This window comes from Lepidochelys kempii, chromosome 23 (assembly GCF_965140285.1).
Source record: "Lepidochelys kempii isolate rLepKem1 chromosome 23, rLepKem1.hap1, whole genome shotgun sequence".
Lineage (NCBI taxonomy): Eukaryota > Metazoa > Chordata > Testudines > Cheloniidae > Lepidochelys > Lepidochelys kempii.
The window spans coordinates 92,314-119,242 of NC_136402.1; the positions used below are offsets into that span (position 1 = coordinate 92,314).

The 26,929-nt window shown below is 41.4% G+C and overlaps 1 protein-coding gene across 12 annotated transcripts in view; it reads right to left on the reverse strand.

Moving 5' to 3' along the window:
* LOC140902052 (leucine-rich repeat and fibronectin type III domain-containing protein 1-like protein) overlaps positions 1 to 26,929 on the reverse strand; it is a 259,736-nt gene that overhangs the window by 65,959 nt on the left and 166,848 nt on the right. For 8 of the 12 annotated variants that reach the window (XR_012155996.2, XM_073321676.2, XM_073321673.2 and 5 more), the window contains one exon: positions 20,474 to 20,557. The exons of 2 other annotated variants lie outside the window; for them this stretch is intronic. The gene's annotated coding sequence lies outside the window, so the exon portion shown is untranslated. The remainder of the gene's footprint in view (positions 1 to 20,473; positions 20,558 to 26,929) is intronic. 2 more of the 12 variants (XM_073321677.2, XM_073321675.2) reach the window with 1 other exon arrangement.

Genomic DNA, 26,929 nt, shown 5'->3' on the forward strand with positions numbered 1-26,929 from the left:
AACCAAACTGTTCTGCTATATACTACATGCCAATGGGGAGAGCCTTGAGATTCCACTATCAGAGCTATTAGAAAACTGAAATCAGATCGCTGAGGAGAGTTTAAGTTGATTTGCCACGGTAGAAGACCCAATAAAAGTCTATCAGGCTAGTAATGAGTTTCTTTTATGCAAACTCAGAACATTCTGTGTGGTTTCCTTGTTGGGATCAGAATAAGTTTATTCCTATTGGAATTCTCCTAATCAGATCAGGAGGAGAACGAACCTATTGGCAAATCTGGTTACTGTGGTTTTAGGGGCTGGCTGTATTAATTTTTGAAGAATGTTTTAATCTCTTGACATGGAGGTGTTTAATGCAGGAGACATAAAGGACTGAAAATGCACTTCCTTTTTCAATACTTTAAAAGTGCAAACATAGATAGTTTTTCTCTGAGCAATTTCACAAGAAGAATAGTGCTTTACAAATATTTTTAACTGCAGAACATAAATTAGTACCACGAATGCCACCTTGATTGCATCTTGGAGGAGATATGGCTAGAGCTGGACAGGGAACAGACTTCCAGTTCTGTGAAAAATGTTGAGTTCTTGGAAAACTTTTCAGCCCAAATTTGGACAAAAATAAAAAAAACATGATGTTTTTGTGGAACTGAAAGTTTGCAATATTTTTTTCCGGAAACATCAAAATGTTCCTGCAATGGGAAAGTTTTGGTGTTTCTGAAAACAAAACACAGGGTCTTCAGTAGCTCCTAGCTCTCAGATGAGAGCGGTCACCTAGCAACTATAATCCTCCTACCTATATCTGCCAGGGACAATCAAAAATTCTAGCTAGTACAACAGCAGCCCACCTCCTGTGTGGGGCCTGGAAGCCATGAGCAAGTCATACCAAAGCTGTATACACACCATTGGCTCCCTGTTTGCTCCTGGATCACATGCAAGGTCCTGATTAGGGTTAATCCACAACTGTCCTGGTTATCCTATAACAACTGCCTGTGCAGAGCTTCTTGCACCTTCCTATGAAGAACCTGTAACCAGTCACTCTTGGTGACAGGATACTGTACCAGCTAGTCCGATTAAGTATGTCAATCCCTTTGTTCCTATGAGTTCAGGCTACCTCAGAGGTGATCAAAACTACCATCAGTGAGACACCAAACCAGTTTCACTCAGTGAAGATGCAGAAACTATCTGTGCCTGGAAAGCAATTCCTAGGAATTGGAGTAAGGCACCCTCAGTGCTAGATTCTAGGAAACTCCTGGGGCTAGAGAAAATTAGCATAAGCCTAAATCTGACTTTTCAGGATACACTGCACTGTAAACCCAAGTCTGTAGGAACCGCATGTGAGCATCCACACTGCACTGAAAACCTGGGTTTACAATTGCTCAACCTGGGTCTCACAGTCATGCTAATGTGTTCATACTGCTCTACGCAGACCTTCTGACTCGGGTCTATGGCTTGAGCTGTATCCACATGGCAAAATGATAGGGCTTGGATTTTCTAATTCCACAAAACTGAACACCCTAGCCCCGCCCCCTTCCCCGAGGCCCTGCCCCCCATCACTAAATTCCCCCTCCCTCAGTGGCTCACTCTCCTCCATCCTCACTCACTTTCACTGGGCTGGGACAGGGGGTTGGGGTGTAGCTGGAGGTGCAGGCTCTGGGCTGAGGCTGGAAATGAGGGGTTTGGGGTACAGGAGGGGGCTCCAGGCAGTGGGGTGGGGCCGAGGGATTTGGAGTGTGAGAGAGAGCTGCAGATTGAAGCAGACGGTTGGGGTGTTGGATGGGGTGAGGGCTCTGGGCTGGGGCTGGGAATGAGGCGTTTGGGGTGCAAGAGAGGGCTCCAGGCTGGGGCCAAGGGGTTTGGAGTGCAGAAGGGGGCTGCGGATTGAAGCAGGGGGTTGGAGTGCAGGAGGGGGTGAGAGCTCTGGGGTGGGGCCAGGGATGAGGGGCTTGGGGTGCAGGAGGGGGCTCTGGGTTTGGGAGAGCTCAGGGCTGGGGTAGCGGGTTGGGGCACGGGCTCACCTGTGGTGGCTCCTGGTCAGCGGTGCAGTGTGGGGGCTAAGGCAGGCTTCCTGCCTGTCTTGGCACCACAGACTGCGCTGCGCCTTGGAAATGGCCAGCAGTGGGTCTGGCTCCTTGGTGGAGGTGCGCAGGCGGCTCTGCGTGCCGCTCTCACCCGGGAACTGGCCAATGGAGCCTGTGCTCAGAGCAGGGGCAGCACACAGAGCCCCGTGACGTCCCCACCAAGGAGCTGGACCCCCTTGCCACTTCTGGGTCGCAACGCGGTGCCAGAACAGGTAGGGACTAGCCTCCCTTAGCCCAGCAGCACCACTGACCGGACTTTTAATGGCCCGGTCGGTGGTGCTGACTGAAGCCACCAGGGTCCCTTTTCGACCGAGTGTTCCGGTTGAAAACCAGACACCTGGTCACCCTACTTGAGTCACAGTGGGACATGGGCTCTGACTGCACACCACTGGCAGGGTCCTAGGACCAAGTCCCGCATGCTACCTGCATCAGACTGATTTATGTGTGAATGGAACCAAGTCAGAACCTGGACTTAGTGTGCAGTGTAGACATACTTTTACAGGGCCTGGTGACAGAGCCTCTTTTTCCCAGTAGAATCCCTGCAAAAACTGAAGAATGAAGATGAAGACAGAGTGAGAGAGAGAGGGAGGAGCATAAAATTTGTGTGACAGGTTTGATCACAGAAACCCCCTTGGGACTGTTACCTGATATGCTGAGACTACCTCTGAGCCCGTTTTCTCTGCCAGTTTGGGCCTCCAGAACCCTGCCTTGTCGAGCCAGACAGGCCAGTCTGCTCCAACACAGACCCAGGGTCTGAACCACACACCCCAAAGCTGCAGACTTAACTGAAAACATCTTAAGAAGTGCTCCTGTCTCTAGCACCCAGGGACCCAGCTCCCAATAGGATCCAAACCCCAAATAAATCCATTTTACTCTGTATAAAGCTTATACAAAGTAAACTGATAAATTGTCCGCCCTGATAGAGAGAGATGCACAGCTGTTGGCTCTCCTAGGTATTAATTGCTTACTCTGCGTTAATTAATAATCAAAAGTGATTTTATTAAATATAAAAAGTAGGATTTAAATGGTTCCAAATAATAACAGACAGAACAAAGTAAGTTACCAAGCAAAATAAAACAATACATGCATGTCTAAGCCTAATACATTAAGAAACTGCATACAGGTAAATCTCACCCTTAGAGATGTTCCAATAAGCTTATTTCACAGACTGAACTCCATTCTAGTCTGGGTCCAGCAATCACTCACACCCCCGTAGTTACTGTCCTTTGTTCCAGTTTCTTTCAGGCATCTCTTGCAGGTGGAGAGGCCATCGCTTAAGCCAGCTGAAGATTTATGACTGCATAGATCATTTTTGCAACCACTGTTATATATTTGCAGCAAATATCATACAAAGGTTGTCGTGTAAGGTGTCTGTGGAAAGGTTATGATTTTCTGGTTATGATTATGCTATTTGTATGTGTGTATCATTTCTGTAGTTGAAGTTATGAATATTGGCTATTACTTGTATATCAGTGTGTTTTGATTCTATGTAGCCTCATTGAAGCAGTCGGTCAGCTTCTTGAGAAAGAACTTTTCTCAGTAAAAAGAAAAGGAGTACTTGTGGCACCTTAGAGACTAACCAATTTATTTGAGCATGAGCTTTCGTGAGCTACAGCTACAGCTCATCGGATGATGAAGCCTGCTGCAGTTTCCACGATATGCATCTGAAGAAGTGAGCTGTAGCTCACGAAAGCTTATGCTCTAATAAATTGGTTAGTCTCTAAGGTGCCACAAGTCCTCCTTTTCTTTTTGCGAATACAGACTAACACGGCTGTTACTCTGAAACCTGTCATCTTGGTGCTGTAATTTTCCACAGTAAGAACAAAGAGGTGTCCTTCCACCTGGAAGAGACTATAAAAGGGGGCTGCCTCATCTCCATTTTGTTTTCAATCCTGTTTCTTACTTCTGGAGGAACACTGCTACAAACTGAAGCTCTGAACAAAGGACTGAATGACCCATCCCAACTGTGGATGTACTCCAGAGACTTGATTTGAACCTGCAGTTTATTCCATCACTGCTACAAGCCTCAACCAAGAATTTTGCCAATACTGTATGTAATTGACTCCATTTAACCAATTCTAGCTCTCATCTATATCTTTTTCCTTTTATGAATAAACCTTTAGATTTTAGATTCTAAAGGATTGGCAACAGTGTGATTTGTGGGTAAGATCTGACTTGTATATTGACCTGAGTCTGGGGCTTGGTCTTTTGGGATCGGGAGAACCTTTTTTCTTTTACTGGGGTATTGGTTTTCATAACCATTCAAAACAAGTGGCACTGGTGGTGATGCTAGGAAACTGGAGTGTGTGTGACTCTCTCTTGTGGGTGGAAACCCCTTTGTTCTTCTGTGCAAAGTCACAGCAACAAGATGGAGTCTGTAGCCACCTGGGCAAGTGATATGTCCATGAATGATTCAGCTTTTTGCAGGCTGACGCCATTGTTTACAAGTTAGTCTGAATGTTCCCAGGAAAGATCAGATGTGGATTGGCATCCATTGTCAGTGAAGTATTTCTTGACTGGGCACTTTCTGAGAATAGTCCTTTCTCAAGAAGCTGACCAAATGCTTCACTGAGGCTACTTAGAATGAAACACATTGAGATACAAGTACATAGTCAATATTCATAACTTAAACACAAAAATGATACACACATATAGATAGCATAATCATAACCAGCAAACTACAACCTTTCCATAGACACCCCACTTGACTGTACAAGATGCAGTGAAACCATAGGACCCTGGTTGCAACAATGATCTATACCGTCACAGTTCATGTCAATAACATCACAGTATGAGAAAGAGAGACCTCCCCATCCCCAGATAGACATATGATTAAGCATAGGATCGCAGAATCAGAGTCTTTCTCAAATAATTCATGCTCATTGGCACTCAACAGTATCTAGGAAAGCATGATAGATAGAAGAGGCAGTGAAGCATTTCCCATAAATTAATACTTGTAAAGGAGTACAACTGATGTGAGACCAACCAAATCTGAACATTCGCCATTTGACAGTAAAAAACTGTTGGAGAGATATAAATCTGACAGAATAACATTCTTTTTGCATCACAACCCTAAATGAAAGGAAAGTGAACTTTAGAAGAATGTATTTTTTGGACACTGATTCTATAATTTGCTGAAATGAATAAAACAGTAATAGCACAGTGAAGGAAATAGCACTTTTAAAAATACCTCTGCCTCACAGTTCCCCACAGCAGTAACAGAATCTGTTGTACAAATTATTCCTAGAGTGAAAAATGGTTTCTGGAAATTGTATGGGGTTAAGAAGGTGAAAAGCACCAATGTAGATTTTAAAAAACAACAACATTCCATCAGATAAAACAAAGCTCTAAAGCTGCTTTGTTGTTGTTTTGAAACAATCAACTTTAATCCTTAGTTTACGTGTAATTCTAACACGATTCATTTTATTTTCCAGTCAACACAACGTTCAAGAAAGAAAACAGACTTTGCCCATATGACAGTTTAATATATTATTTTCTTAACTGTTTTTGTGACCAGTTCCAGAAGCACCATTGCTAACTCTCACTATTGTATTTTAAGGTCCAGTTGATGGAGTCATGTAATTACATCAGATCTTAGCTTTCCTATTTTTTAAAAAGCCAGTTTCTAATTCACATAGTTGCAGAGAAAAGTTTGAAAATGTGTCCCCTAAGGCTCAAAAAAACCAGAAAGAAAATAAGCAGAACCCAACACGGATTGTTATACTTGGGGCTAGCAATTCTGCGGCAGGTTTCTATGCTCTGCCATTGAAACGTGATTTTTCTAGTGTTATAGATTCACACAAACCTGGGCTAAATTCCAAGCTGATTTCTGGTTTCTTACGGTCACTCAAACTAGTTTCCAATAATGTCTCATAATCCTTATTACACCTTGACCTAAATCCACTACAAACGTTAGCAGGGTCTCAATGAGCTCTCCCCTGACATCCAGTGCCACGCTGGGGGAAACACTTCAGGAGCAGACTGTGTTTGCATAGACACACCTACTCTGCCTAGGTGTGTATCATGATGAAGCTGCTTTAACAAAATGATCCATTTTGGCTGGTTTTGGGTTACAAATCACTCTAGTATTTGAAAGCAGGGGTAATGAAATGTTGTTATCCTTATTGTATGAGTACAGGGCAGCAGAACTGTGCTTAGCATGCCCTGATTGAGGGGGTCACCCTAACTATAATCTCACTCGCTAAACTGGGAGTAGGGATGGCCTCGGTGAAGTTGAGTGTGGGTGGGGACAGGTGTTTCTATTAGGTAGTGTGGATGTTGTTTAAACAGTCTAGACACCATTTGACCTGTTCCTCTCCAGTGTTTAATGACAGAGCTGACAGCAAAATCAGAATTTACACTTGCTGTGAAGTACCCCACTACCTGCTGAAATTCGTGACAGCAGAAATCTCTAAGAGCTGGGTTAAGTGGCAGAATTTCAGAATGTGATGTCATGGGAGCAGCAAGCAGCGCCTGCCAGTGGTGGCAGAGATACAGTGGCAGCTGTGAGCCAGTTGCAGAAACAGTAGCAGAGGCATTGCTTGATGCCCCCTCAGGGATGGGAGGTGAACTCCTGTGAACACACCTCTGAACTCTGGGTCTCTGCTAACCAAGGACAGCCAACTGTGAGTGGGGTGCAGTGAGGTGTAGTGGAGGGAGAACATAAGAGTGCCCCTACTGGGTCACATCAAAGGTCCATCCAGCCTAGTATTCTGTCTACCAACTGTGGCCAATGCCAGGTGCCCCAGAGGGAGTGAACCTAACAGGTAATGATCAAGTGATCTCTCTCCTGCCATCCATCTCCACCCTCTGACAGAGGCTAGGGACACCATTCCTTTCCCATCCTGGCTAATAGCCATTAATGGACTTAGCCTCCATGAATTTATCCAATTCTCTTTTAAACCCTGTTATAGTCCTACCCTTCACAACCTCCTCAGGCAAGGAGTTCCACAGGTTGACTGTGTGCTGAGTGAAGAACTTCCTTTTATTTGTTTTAAACCTGCGACCCATTAATTTCATTTGGTGGCCCCTAGTTCTTATATTATGGGAATAAGTAAAAAACGTTTCTTTATTCACTTTCTCCACACCACTCATGATTTTATATACCTCTATGATATCCCCCCTTAGTCTCCTCTTTTCCAAGCTGAAAAGTCCTAGCCTCTTTAATCTCTCCTCATATGGGACCCGTTCCAAACACCTAATCATTTTAGTTGCCCTTTTCTGAACCTTTTCTAATGCCAGTACATCTTTTTTGAGATGAGGGGACCACATCTGTACACAATATTCAAGATGTAGGCATACCATGGATTTACATAAGGGCAATAAGATATTCTCCGTCTTATTCTCTATCCCTTTTTTAATGATTCCTAACATCCTGTTTGCTTTTTTGACTGCCGCTACACACTGCGTGGATGTCTTCAGAGAACTATCCATGATGACTCCAAGATCTTTCTCTTGATTAGTTGTAGCTAAATTAGCCCCTATTATATTGTATGTATAGTTGGGGTTATTTTTTCCAATGTGCATTACTTTACGTTTATCCACATTAAATTTCATTTGCCATTTTGTTGCATTTTAGTTTTGTGAGATCTTTTTGAAGTTCTTCATGGTCAACTTTGGTCTTAACTATCTTGAGCAGTTTAGTATCATCTGCAAACTTTGCCACCTCACTGTTTACCCTTTCTCCAGATCATTTATGAATAAGTTGAATAGGATTGGTCCTAGGACTGACCCTTGCGGAACACCACTAGTTACCCCTCTCCATTCTGAAAATTTACCATTTATTCCTACCCTTTGGTCCCTGTCTTTTAACCAGTTCTCAATCCATGAAAGGAGCTTCCCTCTTATCCCATGACAACTTAATTTACGTAGGAGCCTTTGGTGAGGGACCTTGTCAAAGGCTTTCTGGAAATCGAAGTACACTATGTCCACTGGATCCCCTTTGTCCATATGTTTGTTGACCCCCTCAAAGAACTCTAATAGATTAGTAAGACATGATCTCCCTTTACAGAAACTATGTTTACTTTTGCACAACAATTTATGTTCTTCTATGTGTCTATTTTATTCTTTACTATTGTTCCAACTAATTTGCCCAGTACTGACGTTAGACTTACTGGTCTGTAATTGCCAGGATCACCTCTAGAACCCTTCTTAAATATTGTCGTTACATTAGCTATCTTCCAGTCATTGTGTATAGTAGCTGATTTAAAGGACAGGTTACAAACTATAGTTAATACTTCTGCAATTTCACCTTTGAGTTCTTTCAGAACTCTTGGGTGAATGCCATCTGGTCCCGGTGACTTGTTACTGTTAAGTTTCTCAGAGGGGAGCAATGTGTTAAAGGGACATTTGTTTGTCAGACTTTCACACTGCAAGGTGTTAAACTGAGGCAAAGAACACTGCTGAACACATTGTGGGGCTGCGTTTGCTTATGGTGGCAATCTTTTGAATGTGGGTGTGGTGTTTTCCCAAATTAAGGCTTTGGTTCTCTCTCTCTCTTTTAATGAAAGTTCTCTTTTGTTATACACTGACTCACTCCTTGCATGTGGGGAAGTACTGCCTCTTAGAGGCACCCAGGAGTGGTGTAGTTTTCCCAGACTACTGGGTTTGGGCTCAAGCTGGTTCTGTTTTGTATGGTTAAGAGAAACCCCCAGATATTGAACTCACCCTTTTTGCTTCCAACTCCACCAGGCAGAAGGGTTACCCCAGGAATGAAACACAATACTGGAAAAAAGTCCAGACATTTTTTCACAACTCAGTTGAAATAAAAATGAATAATGTGGGCCACCTTCCCCCTCAGCGAGGGTCCCCCCCAGCGGAGTCCCTCTCCTGCTCTTAGCTCAGTGAGGATCCCCCCAGAAGAGCCCCACCTCCTTCTGCAAAGGTACTCTGATGGAGCTCCTACCCTCTCGCTCAATGGGGTGGGGCAGGATTTCTCTCCCCACAGAATAGACTACTGGCCCCATTCACAAACCTGATGGATCCATGCCAGGGAGTCCCCCGAAGTCCCTGGTGCTGTGCCTCCACTGAAGACAGGGCACTGGGAACTCCCTCCGGCCACAACCGCCTCCTGGGACACTTGTTGGGGAAGGGCCACTGTGGGAAGCTAGTAAAAAACCCAGCTCTCTCTGCATGGAGTCAAGACCCAGGTGTTCCCTTCTGCAGGGTCCACGAGTTGTGGGGATACGAGTGGTGGAGGTGGGTGAGTGCTCTTCCCCTGCTTGTGTGAAGCAGGCGCCACCAGACATAGACTACTGGGGAGAATCTCACCCCAAGTCTTTAACACCAGTGATTCTCCTCTGCCTTTGGCAGGGCTCCGGTTCTCCTCCCCAGAAGGCTTGTAGTCATGTTTTTTTTGTTTTTTGTTTTGTTTTTTTTTGAGGGGTGAGGGTGTTGAGGTAGTTTGGTTACATTATATTTTAGAAGACTCTGAAAACATTTAATTAAATGACTCCTCACTACTCTCAAATTAGAACATCTTGTTGCTTAAACTGAAACCATCTTATGAGCAAGGTCTGAATAAAACTTTATGAGAAGTGTTTAGTGGTGTTATAATCTCACTAATTTAAAGTGCTATAAAACAGCTTTCTCTATGTATACAGGACTATAAGGTGAGTCAAAGGTCATAACTTTCCCTTGTGTACGACTCCTTTCTGATATGGACATTTAATATTTGACATAAAATTAATGTGTCTACAATTGTTAAACATCTCAGAATATTGAATTTGGATGTACAAAAATAATATATCACCACCACACCTTTTACAGTTCTGCCTCACCCAGTCAGTCATTCATGTTGCCTATAATTTATTAGGGTGTTTTACTTTCCTTCATGAAGGCCAAGTGGACTGTTAGGTCATGGAGACAGTGTTTATAAAATATGCTGCAGTCAATTATGTGAAATTAAACTATCAGCTAACATACATTATGAAAAATACTATATCAATATGTAAAACTGTAATTCCCTTTAGAACAGAAGTGGCATAATTTTATATAAAATGAACTGCAAACCCCACAATGTTCACTCTTTTACATCTAGATTAAATCCTTCACAGTTTGGTGCTGGGGGGTGTGTGGGGAGGGAGAGATGAATTATTACCTCTTCTGCACCTGAAGTCTTATTAACTAAGCCCAAGTGGTGTGATTACATATAATAGCCAAGAACATAAGTATTTTCTTGCAAGTCAGTTAATTTTAGGAAATGTCCCTTACAATATTAAATAATAAAATCCACATATTACAATATAGTTATATATGCATTCTTCCCAAAGAATTCCAGAACACTTTGAAACAAAACAAATGTATACATTGCAGCAGAACCTCAACATTGCTTTACCACCATTACCCTAAGTGTAGTTGCACTTATTTATACCAAGCTGAATTTGGCCTTAACTTATGTGTTCACTCTCTCTCTCTCTCCCCCAAACATACATATATATACACACACACACTTATTTTTGTTTGTTCAGAAAATACCTTCTTCATAACTGAAATAAAAAGAAAAGGAGTACTTGTGGCACCTTAGAGACTAACCAATTTATTTGAGCATAAGCTTTCATGAGCTACAGCTCATTTCATTGGATGCATACTCACGAAAGCTTATGCTCAAATAAATTGGTTAGTCTCTTTTTGCGAAAACAGACTAACACGGCTGTTAGTCTGATAACTGAAATAATTATTCTTTCTATTATTTTGACTGTAGCATGCCAACAGTATGCCCAGCCCTTTACCAAAAACAAATGAAGATAAAGTACCTGCCCCACAGAGTGTACAATCCAAAATATAATCACCCATGAGATGAATAACTCTATACAGCATTTCAGGAGAATAAGTGAATAACTCTGAACTAGATAGCGCACTGGGAACTAATAACTTGACTCTTACAGACAGTTCATTTGGAACTTTAATGATCACAAGCAGTCAGGACTTGGGTTTCATGTCCCCCCAGAAAGAGAGTCTCATGCCTTCACCTGCACAGCCCCAACTCCCAACCTGCTGATGTCAATGGGGGCAGGATCTGCCCCCTACAGAGTTGTCACCACCACCACGACTCACTGCTTCACCAAGTTTTTTCTTGCAGGCCTCCCTTCTAGTTACTCAATGAACACATTCTGTGGAAATATTGCTCCCTTATCAAAACAAAGCCATTAAGATTGTGGTGACAAGTCATTCCGGGTCAATTTCCTGCAGTGGATCCTGTGCTTGTATTTTGTGTTGGAAGAAGATGATAATTCAATTACGTTTATTAATGTGTTTTACAAACAGGAAAGAAAGGGAAATTATCAGAATTGTAGTGAGCCTCAAGTTTTCTTTGGGAATTTCTGCCTAAAAATGTTAGTATTTACTGAGCTGCCTATAGTCAACCTCTGCCCAGAGCACTAATCAGATGAAGGATATAAATCTAATTTAATCATGTTTGTCAGGTTTCAATGATGTTTAAATAATTCTCACATCTATAAACTGTGGCATAGATTTGCAGATGCTATGACAAGATAGCACACAGTGTATAAAATTTCCAATTGTCTGTTACCAACTTCTCCTCTGACAATGACTTCCTGGACTTTGAGTAAGTTTACTCTACCTTGTCTCTCCTCAATATTTCAAGATACTTCTGGAGAAACCTACTGAAATCTGGAACAAATGCAAGACTCTTGAAAGGGAGGCAATGCTCACTGCCGACTGTCTCCCAGAGGACATTAAAAAAATAAACTTTGCTTAAGAAAAAACAAACAAGCTTTTAATGCCAACTTTATTCAGTCAGAAGGTTCTTCTCCACCTACTCTGGGAAAATAATTTATAAAGCAAAGCATTATTAACAGAATAAGCATAATCAAGCTTGGCTATAATCCCAACCATATGTCCTTCTAGAGTCTTAGCTAAGGGCCACATTCTGCCCTGGGAAACAGAAGTAAACCTAACTCCTACTGAAGTTGATGGGCAGACTCTGTCTGAAGGCAGAGTCTAGCCCTGATTCTCAAGATACTACCATTTTGTTTTCATTGTCTTTTCTACCCTCATGGCACAGGTGTAAAGGACTGCACATGTTGCAGGGTAGAGAAACAGCTTCTGTCTCTAGTAGTTCAGACGTACCTGTAAGAACTTATTTCTATGGCAATCAGATAGTCACTAGATCGCACGCCCTGGTTCTCATGGGAGATTTCAATCACCCTGATATCTGCTGGGAGAGCAATACAGCAGTGTACAGACAATCCAGGAAGTTTTTGGAAAATGTAGGGGACAATTTCGTGGTGCAAGTGCTGGAGGAACCAACTAGGGGCAGAGCTCTTCTTGACCTGCTGCTCACAAACCGGGAAGAATTAGTAGGGGAAGCTCAAGTGGATGGGAACTTGGGAGGCAGTGACAATGAGATGGTCGAGTTCAGGATCCTGACACAACGAAGAAAGGAAAGCAGCAGAATACGGACCCTGGACTTCAGAAAAGCAGACTTTGACTCTCTCAGGGAACTGATGGGCAAGATCCCCTGGGAGAATAACATGAGGGGGAAAGGAGTCCAGGAGAGCTGGCTGTATTTTAAAGAATCCTTATTGAGGTTACAGGGACAAACCATCCCGATGTGTAGAAAGAATAGTAAATATGGCAGGCGACTAGCTTGGCTTCACAGTGAAATCCTTGCTGATCTTAAACACAAAAAAGAAGCTTACAAGAAGTGGAAGATTTGACAAATGATCAGAGATGAGCATAAAGACATTGCTTGGGCATGCAGGAGTGATATCAGGAAGACCAAATCACACCTGGAGTTGCAGCTAGCAAGAGATGTTAAGAGTAACAAGAAGGGTTTCTTCAGGTATGTTAGCAACAAGAAGAAAGTCAAGGAAAGTGTGGGCCCCTTACTGAATGAGGGAGGCAACCTAGTGACAGAGGATGTGGAAAAAGCTAATGTACTCAATGCTTTTTTTGCCTCTGTCTTCACGAACAAGGTCAGCTCCCAGACTACTGTACTGGGCAGCACAGCATGGGGAGGAGGTGACCAGCCCTCTGTGGAGAAAGAAGTGGTTCGGGACTATTTAGAAAAGCTGGACGTGCACAAGTCCATGGGGCCGGATGCGTTGCATCCGAGAGTGCTAAAGGAGTTGGCGGATGTGATTACAGAGCCATTGGCCATTATCTTTGAAAACTCATGGCGATCTGGGGAAGTCCCGGACGACTGGAAAAAGGCTAATGTAGTGCCCATCTTTAAAAAAGGGAAGAAGGAGGATCCTGGGAACGACAGGCCAATCAGCCTCACCTCAGTCCCTGGAAAAATCATGGAGCAGGTCCTCAAAGAATCAATTCTGAAGCACTTAGAGGAGAGGAAAGTGATCAGGAACAGTCAGCATGGATTCACCAAGGGCAAGTCATGCCTGACTAATCTAATTGCCTTCTATGACAAGATAACTGGTTCTGTGGATGAAGGAAAAGCAGTGGATGTGTTGTTCCTTGACTTTAGCAAAGCTTTTGACATGGTCTCCCACAGTATTCTTGCCAGCAAGTTAAAGAAGTATGGGCTGGATGAATGGACTATAAGGTGGACAGAAAGTTGGCTAGATTGTCGGGCTCAATGGGTAGTGATCAATGGCTCCATGTCTAGTTGGCAGCCGGTATCAAGTGGAGTGCCCCAAGGGTCGGTCCTGGGGCCAGTTTTGTTCAATATCTTCATAAATGATCTGGAGGATGGTGTGGATTGCACCCTCAGCAAGTTTGCAGATGACACTAAACTGGGAGGAGAGGTAGATACGCTGGAGGGTAGGGATAGGATACAGAGGGACCTAGACAAATTGGAGAACTGGGCCGAAAGAAATCTGATGAGGTTCAACAACGATAAGTGCAGAGTCCTGCACTTAGGACGGAAGAATCCAATGCACAGCTACAGACTAGGGACCAAATGGCTCGGCAGCAGTTCTGCAGAAAAGGACCCAGGGGTTACAGTGGACGAGAAGCTGGATATGAGTCAACAGTGTGCCCTTGTTGCCAAGAAGGCCAATGGCATTTTGGGATGTATAAGTAGGGGCATTGCCAGCAGATCGAGGGACGTGATCGTTCCCCTTTATTCAACATTGGTGAGGCCTCATCTGGAGTACTGTGTCCAGTTTTGGGCCCCACGCTGCAAGAAGGATGTGGAAAAATTGGAAAGAGTCCAGCGGAGGGCAACAAAAATGATTAGGGGACTGGAACACATGAGTTATGAGGAGAGGCTGAGGGAACTGGGGATGTTTAGTCTACGGAAGAGAAGAATGAGGGGGGCTTTGATAGCTGCTTTCAACTACCTCAAAGGTAGTTCCAAAGAGGATGGCTCTAGACTGTTCTCAGTGGTAGCAGATGACAGAAGAAGGAGTAATGGTCTCAAGTTGCAGTGGGGGAGATTTAGGTTGGATATTAGGAAAAACTTTTTCACTAGGAGGGTGGTGAAACACTGGAATGCGTTACCTAGGGAGGTGGTGGAATCTCCTTCTTTAGAAGTTTTTAAGGTCAGGCTTGACAAAGCCCTGGCTGGGATGATTTAATTGGGGATAGGTCCTGCTCTGAGCAGGGGATTAGACTAGATGACCTCCTGAGGTCCCTTCCAACCCTGATATTCTATGAGTCTATGATAATCCATGTCTAGACTGTAACTGAAAATACAAACAATCTTTCAGCCCTATTTCACTTCCAACTGTTTTGGGGTTTGTTTTTGGTTATTTTTGTATTTTATTTTTTTAAATAAGCTTGCTGGGTTGAGGATTTAAACATTTGCATTTGAATTCCTTTACATTTGTCTGTATCATGAATTCCAAAATAATAACTTTCCACAGAAGAAATTCTGGGATATTTACAGTGAATCTGAGGTACATACACTACTGTAAAAAGAAAAGGAGGACTTGTGGCACCTTAGAGACTAACCAATTTATTAGTATTATTACACTACTGTAAGAACTTTATCTTCCTTTTAGAGGAATTGATGCTGATCTTTGATTTTCAGACTACTGTCTTCTTCCTTCATAGAGGCCAGTGGCCCGGCCTAGACTACTATATCCCTAGAGCATGCAGATTTCTGGTATACAATTGTTCTAGTATAAGTAAAATATATATCTTACTGTTAGCTTTCCTCAGCAGTCTGCTACTAGACATGCTAACATTGTAACGGTCATTTGGTCACCCTCCATCTCTCTGCCTAGAGAATGAAATATTATTACTCCATTGATTCAGCAAGTCCACTGATTTCAATGAGGCAGCAAAAGGTGTGTGTCAACATGGGATTGGCCCTTTCAATCTAACATTGGGAGGATACTTTTGAACTGTTTCATCCCGGGAAACAAGTTGGGCAAATGGATATGCACACACATTGCGGACACCTAAGTGACATAAATTGGATAGATGCAGCTCAGTAAAGAGTGGGAAATATTCTGACTCATATACCCTTAACATCTAATACAGCAGTATTTGGGACAGATGGCAGTCTTTTCCTTCTTAGGATATAGCATGAATTACAATTAGCTACTTTACCTTTCACACTTGAGGGGGGAAACATTTTGCTATAGTGCTGAAATCTCAGACACTAGAGTCTATGAAGCTCACACTAAGGGCTGTTTATTCTTTACGTGGCTGGCTTTTGTTAGCTAGCACCGCAAATTCTTTCATCTTCCTGAATTCAAAAGAATTCCCAAAGACATAAGAGAGAGAATGATGATTCTTGCCCAGGACTTCCTATTCTCAGCAGGGACTGAAGGACAGAGCTAATTCCACCAGCAGGCTTAGCTGGTCTATTTCGCAGACAGACAATGCAAAATTGCTTCAGTGACTTTAAAAATAAATAAATGATGTAATGACCAGGCTAATAAGGGGAAAGTGGGGAGGTTTTGAATTGGAGCTCTCAGAGTCCTACACTGGAATGAGACACCTGAGTGTGTGCTACACTTCTTCAAAGACTTCAAAAATACTATCAAAGCAGAAAGCATCAAACTTGTAGGTTTTTACTAACCATTTCTAAAGCTACAATGTCAGCAGGACTCCAGTCCCAGGTTGGCTGCTTTATATTATGCATGCAAAAGAAACGGAGGTGTCCAAAGTCAGGAAGAGAAGATACTCTATTTGACTTTGATGGTTCAATCAAAATTTTGATATTCATAAACTACAGTACATGGCTTCTCTGAGGTCCCCTGACAAGATGAGGTTTTATTTAAGTGAGGGGCCAGAACTGCAGCAGGAAAATATATTATTTGATACCCAATGTGGGTGTGAATGAGCTCGTTGGAGTAACAGTCTTGAAGACCCAGAAAAGGCCAAGGCTGAGGAGCAATTCTAAAATCAGGTGGTGTGGAAGGTAGAGAAATCTACAGATGTGGAGCCAGAAGACCAGGGTACTATTCCTGAAACTAAGGCCCAGTATGAGATGAAGGTGCACAGCACTTTGCAGGACTGAATCATAACTCACTAAGCATGAGCTAGGTAAGTGGTGCATAGCCCTTGTGTTTGGCTTTTGCACAGGCATTACCTTGGACAAGTGGGGCGAATAGGATGTAGAAGGAGAGGTAATACCTCTGAAAGTCAGAGCAATCATACTCTTGAGTGGTTCTCTTTCACTGGTCCTCACTTCACACCCAGCACTCATCTGTGGCTCCAAGTAGCTGCCCATATGCGGCAGTGCACACACAAACCACGACACCGGCTTCAATTGGCAGGCTAAACCAGAATGAGGGTAGCCATGGAGGAACACCCATGGTAAGGGGAAATACTGCATGGAATACATAAGGCTTGACAAACCACAAAGGCATCAATGATTATCCACTGCAGCTAATCCAGGTCCCAATCGTCATGACCCTTCCTGCTACTGGTGTTTTACTTCCGCAGCTGATAGAGTGATATTGCCTCCATTCAATGGTCTTGTCATTTAAAAAACAGCACACAGGCATTCATGTATCATAGAAAGAAAGTCCTGTGGCAATGGATGAGTGGTGAAGTGACAGGCATAGGTGAGCACTGGGATTCCAGTCAGAGCCTGCACGCTTGTGTGCGACATCTGTTCATGAACTTGCTCCTCACAGATCGGACTATACAGCCACATGGGAATACAAGTGATGTGGTGACATCATCATCGGATCCGACAGACAGTCGTATCTTGGATAATACAGTGTTGTTGTATCCATGTTGGCTCCAGGATACTGGAGAGACAAGGAAATGGGTGAGGAAATATCTTGTATTGGACCAACTTCTGTTGGTGAGAAAGACAAGCTTTCTAACACCTTGGACAAATCACTTGACTTCTCTGTGACTCTGCTTCCTCATCTGTAAATTAGTGCTAATTATACGGACCAAGTCCAGTAATAGACTTTGAGATCTTTGGCAAAAAGATGCTATGTTAAGTACAAAGTCTTATTATTATGTATTTTTCTTGTGTTATAAAGTCCACAGCCTACAAGTGAGTCAGAGTCCTTCTCAATTTGTTTTTTTAATTTGTCTAACTTTTTCTCATATTCCTCCTTTGATACTCACTCCTGACTGCCAGATATCGACTTTTGTTTGATGGTGCCCATAGCAACATCTGCTGTTAGCAACATGTCTGTCAGCTTCAGCAAAGAAAACCAAATTCTGTCAATAAAGCAACTGATCCACCAATGAACACAGGCTCAGCCAAGCAAAACTGACATCTCAAAGCAACTCTTTCATTAAGATCTTAAAACTCGCTGCTATCTAAATCTCTGAGCCACATTACCAGCTCAACTTTACCCTTTTTAAGAACTGTATCTTCAGAATGCTATTGTTTTGAATGGCAAATCCTACTCTATATTATAATAGCTAAACATTACTCTGTTTTTCATAACCATAAAAGTAACACATTATGTTAGAGAATATCTGCATATTCTGTATTCTGCCATTTCTGCGTCTGTTTCACCTTTGATTTAAACACATGGAAATAGGGCAAGTCAGACTTGTGATTGAAAGTCTGAGCTAACTGTAACTCCTGCCATAGCTTTCAAAGTTTTGCAAAAACAAATCAATTGTTCAGATAGCATTTTTCACCTCTGGATTTCCTTCTGTGTCCTCTTGAAATCTGACATTTAAATATACCCCAAATGCTAAGAACCTATGTTATTCACTCCTGAAAAATTCTTAATTATAGGAAAGCAAAAAAGAATAAACTGCTGTAATTTTTTAAAAATTATCCTAATCATGTATTTTGTTGATTACTGTGAAAGTGAATGGGCTTGGTTCAGGTTCCAACAACCAGTGAAGAAACTGCTGCATAGGTATATGTATATTAATTACCCATTTTAAAAACAGCATAATTCTAGGTCTGACATGCTCTCTCTCAGTATTTTCCTATCGCTCCCACCACAGTAGTATCTAACCAGTGATATTCCCATGTGTGGACTTGTCATGAGGGTGGAAGACCTGTCCTATTTTTAAGATGGCACAGAAAGAGACTAGCAGATTTATCAGTCTTTCTGCAGTGCCTTAATGCCTCTGACTTCCAATTTTGTGCACTCTGTAGTGTGCTGACACCTCTGGAGCACACAATGCCAGATACTGCAACATTTGAAATAGAAATGGCATTTATAATAAGAAGTCTCATTCAACACTGAGTGTTTCTAACTATGCACATACAGACATATAATACGCAATTGCATCTTTCCCCACTTAAGGCTCACTTTTTAAAAAACAGCATATAATTTTTTGTATACAAAAGCCAGGAAACTATGGATTTCATGCTGCCAGAGAGGGAGGGGCCATTAAAGTTAATACCATATGCAGTGAGAAAAATATTACATAAGCACAAAATGGCTGAATTATGATTGCTGCAGGAACCAGTTCTCTGGATTGTCTCACTTACATGCTTTTAAAATCTCAACCATGCTGTTTCCGTAATGTAGACATTTGCATGTAATATGTGAAAAATAAGGAAATGATACAAATTGATTTACTCTCTAAAGCTGCTACTCCTAAATTGGTTCTTGTAGATGCACTTTTATTTGATTTGACATGCTCCCACAATGATTGGATCTGTCATAAGAGCATTCAATTCCAGCACTGCTGGTGATTACAAAAGGGGAATTAGCAAAGCCAGAAAAAAATATCAGAAAATTAAGAGAGAGATAATGTTTCGGAAGATACAAGTATCTACATGATCAGTCAGAAACTAAGTTAGGAAACCCAGCCAGTGTGTGTTAGCAACACCCAGGAAAGTTAATTTTCCAGCTAGCAGCCAAGTCACAATTGTACAAGGAGAAAATTAATGAGAAAATGGTGAAAAGACGCTACATTAAGAGAGACTCTGACAGACAGGAAAAGTTGACTATGTCATAGGGTTGGGGCATGGGGGAAATTAGATGAAGTGTTACCTGTCTAGCATGCTTCCAAGTAAATCTGTACAAACCTACCCTTTATGTTTCTTTATAAATGATCACAATATGGAAAAACTGCCAGACATAATAGTCTTATCACATCAAACCTGATGCAAGAATGTACCTTTAAAATGCTTCCTTCACTTTCTTGAATTAAACTCACAGGAAAATGCTTTCTCAGATGAAAGGTTTCAGAGTAGCAGCCGTGTTAGTCTGTATTTGCAAAAAGAAAAGGAGTACTTGTGGCACCTTAGAGACTAACAAATTTATCTGAGCATAAGTTGAAGTGAGCTGTAACTCACGAAAGCTTATGCTCAAATAACTTTGTTAATCTCTAAGGTGCCACAAGTACTCCTTTTCTTATTGGATGAAAGTTGATGATCGAGAAGATCAGCTTTGCTGCCCTCCTCCACAACCCATTTTCCTAATCAAGAGACAACTTCCTAGATGAACCGGTAGTTGTGCTTTCTGCTGTTTTGTAGAATTAAGAGGGCTCAGGAGATTATTCACCAGTTATGAAGTCTTCTTAGTATGGCAACACCATAGTTAGAATCATGGATTGCATGTCAATATAGCTTGTTTCATTTCTTGTTTATCAGCATCACCAGTGACATACACAACACTCGGAGAATAAGGTCTCACCTATCTTGTGTACCCTTCACAGCAGCACAGAAGGTCCTACATGAACATGTGTGGCTAGCAAGAAATGTAAACATTATGGTGGATTAAATTAAAAACAATAAGCCTAGATGTTTAGAATATGGAGGCTATTCCCCATCTTATTCTAACAATTCTTACGGGTTTCATTTTTTTAAAGCGATCTTTGAATATTGAGAATTAAATTGAGGCTGTTTAAATCACCTTCAATTTTTATTGGCATCACTAGAAAAAGATGAATATAAAAGGCAGAGCGATATCTAATAACAAGATGTACAGTGGGACATTGAGCCATTGTTAATAGAATTCAGAATTCCTCTCTGTAGAGCATACCCAACAGTGATTGAGGCAAACACATCGACAGGCTGCATTGAAATACCGCTGGTTTTTAGTTGTAGGTTTGATCTACCTCTGTCATCTCCTTACCTCACCTTGGCTCAGGCCTGCTGTCAGCTCTCGGATTCCACTGGTTGATGCTTCACTGTGTCTCGGTTTCCTAGTAGAAAAACCCTAAACAAATAAAAATCAGTTTCAGTGTTGCACACGCTACAAAAAGCTCCTGGACCCACAATGCCAGGAGATACCTCAGCCTTCCAGCATCAAGTTTCTTCCCACAAGACAGTTTGCCCCCACTTCTGAAACAATTTAAATAGTTAATTAAAGCAGGAAAAGCCCTGGGATCGGCAATGATGTCTACTCTGCGCCCATCCGGTAGGTGTGGATTTAATGCAGCATCCATTTCAAAGAAGGTACAGCAGAGTGACATACTTTGTCTTATTGAAGGGGATGCAAGCAAGGTTACGGTAAATGTAGCACACTGGCAGCATGGGTGCCACGTTCCCCTCTGTTGTCTGGTCCACTAGAGGAAGCAGCCTTCTACTGCTACTAAAGAAGAGTTCCTCTTTCACTGAAAGTGCTGCTGGACCTGTATTTAAACCATGCTGACAACCCAAAAACAGGGGAAGCCATTTCATTAACTCATTGCAAGCCTTCAGAATACTATCCACCCAGCAATGAGGGGTGAAATCTGCCTGGAGCAAACCTCAAAATGTAGGAATGCTAATCTACCTCTTTTCCTGCATCATCCCTCCAAAGGCAAACTTTCAGTCTTCTACAAATCCATTTCACCACCTGATTCCTTCTACGCACATCAGACCCTTCTCCTCCCGCTCAGTACAACTGGCTGAGTTCTCTCCCCTTTCACCTCTTTGCCTGGGACACAAACCAAGGTCCATTCTACCCCGATATGTACCTAGGCCAACAACCTCTTGAATGTACAGTGGGATCAGACTACATCTGCTGGACCAGCTGCAGTTTTGAAATCACTTAGGGGCTTCTAGAAAAGGAGTACTTCTGGCACCTTAGAGACAGAATGCATTTACCATGTGATCACTCAAAATCAGGATATCTGCAGACAGTTGGAGGCAAGTCAAAAATTCCAGTCCTACTGAGATCCCCACGAAAGACATGGTGGGATATGGGCACATCGGGCCAGATCAAGCTTTGGACTTGGTAGGAGTCTATGTATCAGAAGAGATCCTTCAAAAGGCTGGGGTTCAGTTTGGTATGTGGCCTGTCACTCATCTCATTAATATCTACAGCTCAGCCCCACAAAGCCCTTATCTGTTCTTTAGATGAGCTGTTCAAATGCTTCTGGCTTGTCCCTAGGAGGTGCTGTACAGATTATAGATCCTAGGGTACTTTTGGAAGAGAAGTAGTAACAAACAGGTGTCCTAGCCAACACTCCCCTTTCTAATGGCTGATGCTCTGCATTAATTAGTGCTAAGCACACAATAGCTGCTACATTCATCTAGAACCACTTTCAGTACTAACACAATTATTTAAGCAGTGATTAGTTTGATATCTTAATGACAGGCTCCTTAGAAATATCTTAAGACAGACAGGCAGACAGATGGTTACATATAGTGATAGTGTCCAAACTAAAACTGTATTCTATCTTATTTACAGATGCCACTAATTAATGAGCATAATAATAAAATATGGAAAATTGCCACAGCTGACTCAAAAGCTGCAAATTAACTGTTAGGCACATTTCATAATCACAAAGCCTAACTCCTGATACCAGATTCTCCTGGAGGCTAGAGATAAAATGACATTGTTTTTCAGCAGCAGCTTCCTGTATGTAGAATATGGATGAGTCTTGGGAAAGGTATGACCTAACGGTGTGGCTTATCATGGAATATGCCAGTATTTTTGGTGCCCATGGATAATGGCAGGTTGTGGTTATTTGATTACTGCCCAGTTTTGGAGTTGTGTTACTTTATACACATACACTTCAGTATCGCATGGACGATACCCATTTTCTCCTGTTTGGACAATGCCTGGCAGTTTTCACCAAGGTTTACCATAGTCACAAATGATTGCAGTATGCTACCCAGCTCCTGACCATGGAGCATTTGCCAAGACAGTTCTGCAAAAACAAATGAAATCCTGAAGTATGTTAGTGCGGCCCTTCCACTGGAGCTCACAAACTACATGGATGGCACAAATTCTTCTGTTTTGTGACCTTGCTTGACAGTAATGTTTACAATCCTCTTTGGAGCCTGGTGTCTCCTTTCACTGCCAGGTATCATGAAGGATTATTGACTCTGTACGTATATATATTAACGTTTATTGTACTCTGGTCCAAAATGCACGGCAGACAAACTGCTGTTATTTTCTAATGGTCATAATTTTTCCTTGGACAGATTATCCAATCCAATCAAATTAAGGGAAACAGAATAAAACACAACTTCCCTCATTTCCAGCTGTAACCTCCATTAATGAATGCAATGGAACCAGCTATATATCTGAATTTGAGATTGTTTCCATGGTAAGATACGAGTTTGATCCAAGGGACTGGAGAAGTTCATAAAGGCCACCCTTATGCCCCACCAGACATCGGGCTGGCTCAGCCGTCAACCAACTTAGAGTGACTTGACGCTGCTATAATTTGCAGCAGTTTATAACGGTGTGTGAATGGACTTTCCACCAGCTAAGGCTCCCTGGAACACAGTTCTGCCTACACTTCCTATCCTGGATGCTGGGAGAGAAATGGCATACACTAGTCTTGTGCCATGTGGGGACTCCCCTATACCAGGAGACTTCTCAGCTGGGAGGTTAAGACAGAAATTACAACCTCTTTATTCCATATTGTTGGGCAGTAATTGTCAATATGCAGTACTCTAAAGCAGTGGTTCACAAACTTATTTGATCGCACCCCCCTTCTTTAGAGTAAACTTTGTAGTAGTTTACACCTTCCACCCTGCCACACAAGTACATATACACAATTTAAAAAAATCAACATGCAACTCTCACTAAATATTAAAAACAGTAAGGCATTGATTCAAACAGAGCCATTGAAGTATAGAGTAATGTAAATGTTCAGTGAGATATTGCTTACTGGCATCACACTGTAGTTACTAGTGTGATGGGAGCGCCTGTTTCTGAGGAATTCCACGATTTACACAAATATGCCAACAATCCATTGTAATAAGAGCAAAAGCAAAACTGCGATTGTGGTCAGTGCTTACAATTAAATGTGCACATCGTGTCGTAGCATATGGAATAACGTACAGATGGCAACGACTTTGTATAATGCTATGCAAGCTTAACAGAAATCTGTCAAAATGCACACCACCATCTGAGGACCTGAGTAGTCACAAAGCTATAAAGGAAGCACTGAGAAGGAGATTCATTAATCTTTCCCAATTTCTGTTTTCTTTCTCCTTTATTTTTCTGCTATAGTTAACAAAGAATTAAATATTTAGAATTTGGTTCTTAGCACTCTGTGCTGTAACTTGTAAATTCACTTCCACACCTAATGGTCAGGATATGTAATTACAAGACACTATTGTCTCCAAATCCTTGAAGATAAAAGTACAATGAGCTTCTTCAATCAACACTCCTCATTAGAATCAACAAGGTGTAATGTTGTAATCTTTTTGACTTACCTGTTCTTAAAGCAACTGCATGTTTTTAATTAGTATGGGGAGTGGGGTAAAAAGAGCTATTTATAAACTTCAAACTCTAGCAGTGAAGGCTAGTAAGTCATAGGATAAATCTTCTCCCTTCTGGTCATCCAATACAATGACAGAAATATTATGGGAGAGAAGGAACAGGATCTAATTCTAATTCTAATATTCTAATATCTAATATTTCTAATAATAATCTCTAATATTCTGATTCTAATATTTCTAAACACAACCAATGTTATGATGGAATTAATGGGGGAGCAGTAAGATATAAAACCACTTACAAGGATAAGACTATCTTAATGAAGGAGATTAACTGTCTGGAGGGCAAAAGGGGTCAAATGTGAACAATGGGATAAAATTAAGAAAATAACATTTAGACTGAACAGTAAGGAAAATGTTCCACTAGTAAGATTGACAAGTCTGGAAAGAGTATCCCAATGGGATTGTTTATTTGAGTGGTATAAAACTGGACTAGGGAAAGTTCTTGCTGAGGACTGCAGGAAGTAAAACTGGATGTGATGGAAGAACAAACTCTCCTATGTCTTTTCCAGCTTTAATTTCTATAGCATCTTTTGCACTATTCTTCCTTTACTGTTCAAGAAGGCTTACCTGACATTTTCTTCTTTCATTGCCCAACAGTGATAATTAGATTTTTCAAGAGCAGCTGTATTGGATATTTATGATTTTCAATAGGAAATAATTTTAAATGTTTCTAAAATATTTTGTGACATAAAAATTTTGGGAGAAATTTTTATCTTGCTGGTAAAGCCCCAAGTTGCTCTATGATCTTCCATCTCAAGCAAACTAATCAAGAGGTGCTTTTCTACTAAAATTCCATAATACAAAATCCTAGACATTAGGATGAAAGTCAAAGTCTAGTCATTCATGTGCTGGCAGTTCAAATACACCTCTGTATGCTCCTGGACAAGAGAGCACTACATCAAGTCTAAAACATCAAGCTTGAAAATGAGAGCCAAAAAATAATGTATCCTGTAGGGCTACTGTAAAATGGGATTTTTCTTTTGTCAGTACAAACCAAATATGAATAGCAATGACTATAAGGGGCATGAAGATACAGATGCATTCTTTTCAAGAGCCACTTAGAGAAGTTGGAGGAGAAACAAGGAGAAACAGCATCAGCAAAAAAAACTTCTTCAGAATCACAGAAATGTAAAAGGAAAAAAGTACTAGAAATCATTTACTCTAACAGTATGGGATTGTTCATTGTATTTCATTCAGAGCTGGTCAAATTATTGACCGGATTTATACCTTATGGACCCCTAGGCACATCATCTTCAGCACCCTCCCACCTCCCCGCCTACAGCGGACCTTCGTGTTTTCCATAAAAAATAAAACTTTTAGGCGCCCTTTAGGAATGTGCCTACTGTGACTAACTGGAAATCCGGCCCTGTCTGCAGAATGAATTTCACACTTTTCATGCTATCTAGAATTCACTGAATAGTTCACCAAAATAATTTCACCTATTTGCTTTTTGTTTGTTTGTTTGTTTTGTGGTGTGTAACTGGTTACCTAAGTGATTCTGCTGTCTGATTTGAGAACAGAAGCTTTAAATGGCAGGATAATAAATTATGAATTATAAATAACACATTTCCATTTTAGATATTCGAGTGAATATGCATGCATGCAAAAATGACGATTAGCTAATATGTTCAAGAGTATTCAAATTACTACTGGGTGTTAAAAAAAAAATGAGTAACAACCTCACATAACTGTGGACTGAACTCACCCCTTTTATTCATGAACTACCTTTTGTATTATTTATCCACCACACCTTTACCCGGTCTGGCATTTAATATTCCTATCAATGGGGGCTTCTATTATTGCCCTTGCAAGACTATTTCACAAGGTAACTTAATCAAGTTTTAGGGAAGGATTGTTGATATTCAGGCTAATTTTCCCTTTCCCACCTAGCTTCATTTCATCCTACCCTAATGTCAAAGATATTAATATATCTTTAGGTAACTATTTTATCTCTCTCTCTCTCTCTATATATATATATAATGAATGGTGGCTATTAACAGAGATAACAATAATGCAAAGTAACATTAAAACATTCACACTACTAGTGGAAACTGGACTCAACATTTATTTATGGTGGGGGGGAGGTGATTGGAGGAACTGGATTAAAAAAGGAAAATTTGGTAATTTTACCTGAACTTCTGACTCTGTCAGGGGGCAGTTTTTTCCTCATGGATCCTTTTAAGTGTCATTTATTGGAGTGCATCATGCACACAGCACATTCACAGCTTTGCATTACACCATCATTTTTGACTGATGCTGCTGTATCTTAACTCCTCAAAACAAACTGCAACGACACACTACACCACTGCATTTTCTCTGTCTAATCTCATGAAAAAATTTTGAATCTCACCCAGACATTAATTAGGGCTGAGCAGTAACCATTTAGGCTTTGCACAAATCCTATGAGTGTCATGAGAAGATAGTGTTGCTAAGGTAATTACTCTCTTTTTATTCAATACTTGAGTAAATACTAGTGCCAAACGGTGACATGAATCACAGGAATGAAAGTCAGTCCTAACTCTGCCGATCACATATTAGCCTTCTTGCTTTAGGAATATTGGCAACTGAAGAGAGTGAAGAGGTTGAGACGGCTTAGTAGGAGAATTCCTTTTGGGAATTACTAGCCATATCCTACGATATTTTTTGTCCATAGAGTAAGTACATTTCTGCTATTAGCTGCTACTGGTACATTTATTCCATACACTGGCTATTCCGTGAACCAACAGCATTACCTTGGTTTACAGAGCAAAGGAAGCTCATGATAAACATTATCTTTACAAACACTTCTACTTCAGTACTATTCACCGTCTGTATTTTACTCTGTCTATCTCCCATGCTGGAAAAAATTACTTGAAACTTGAGA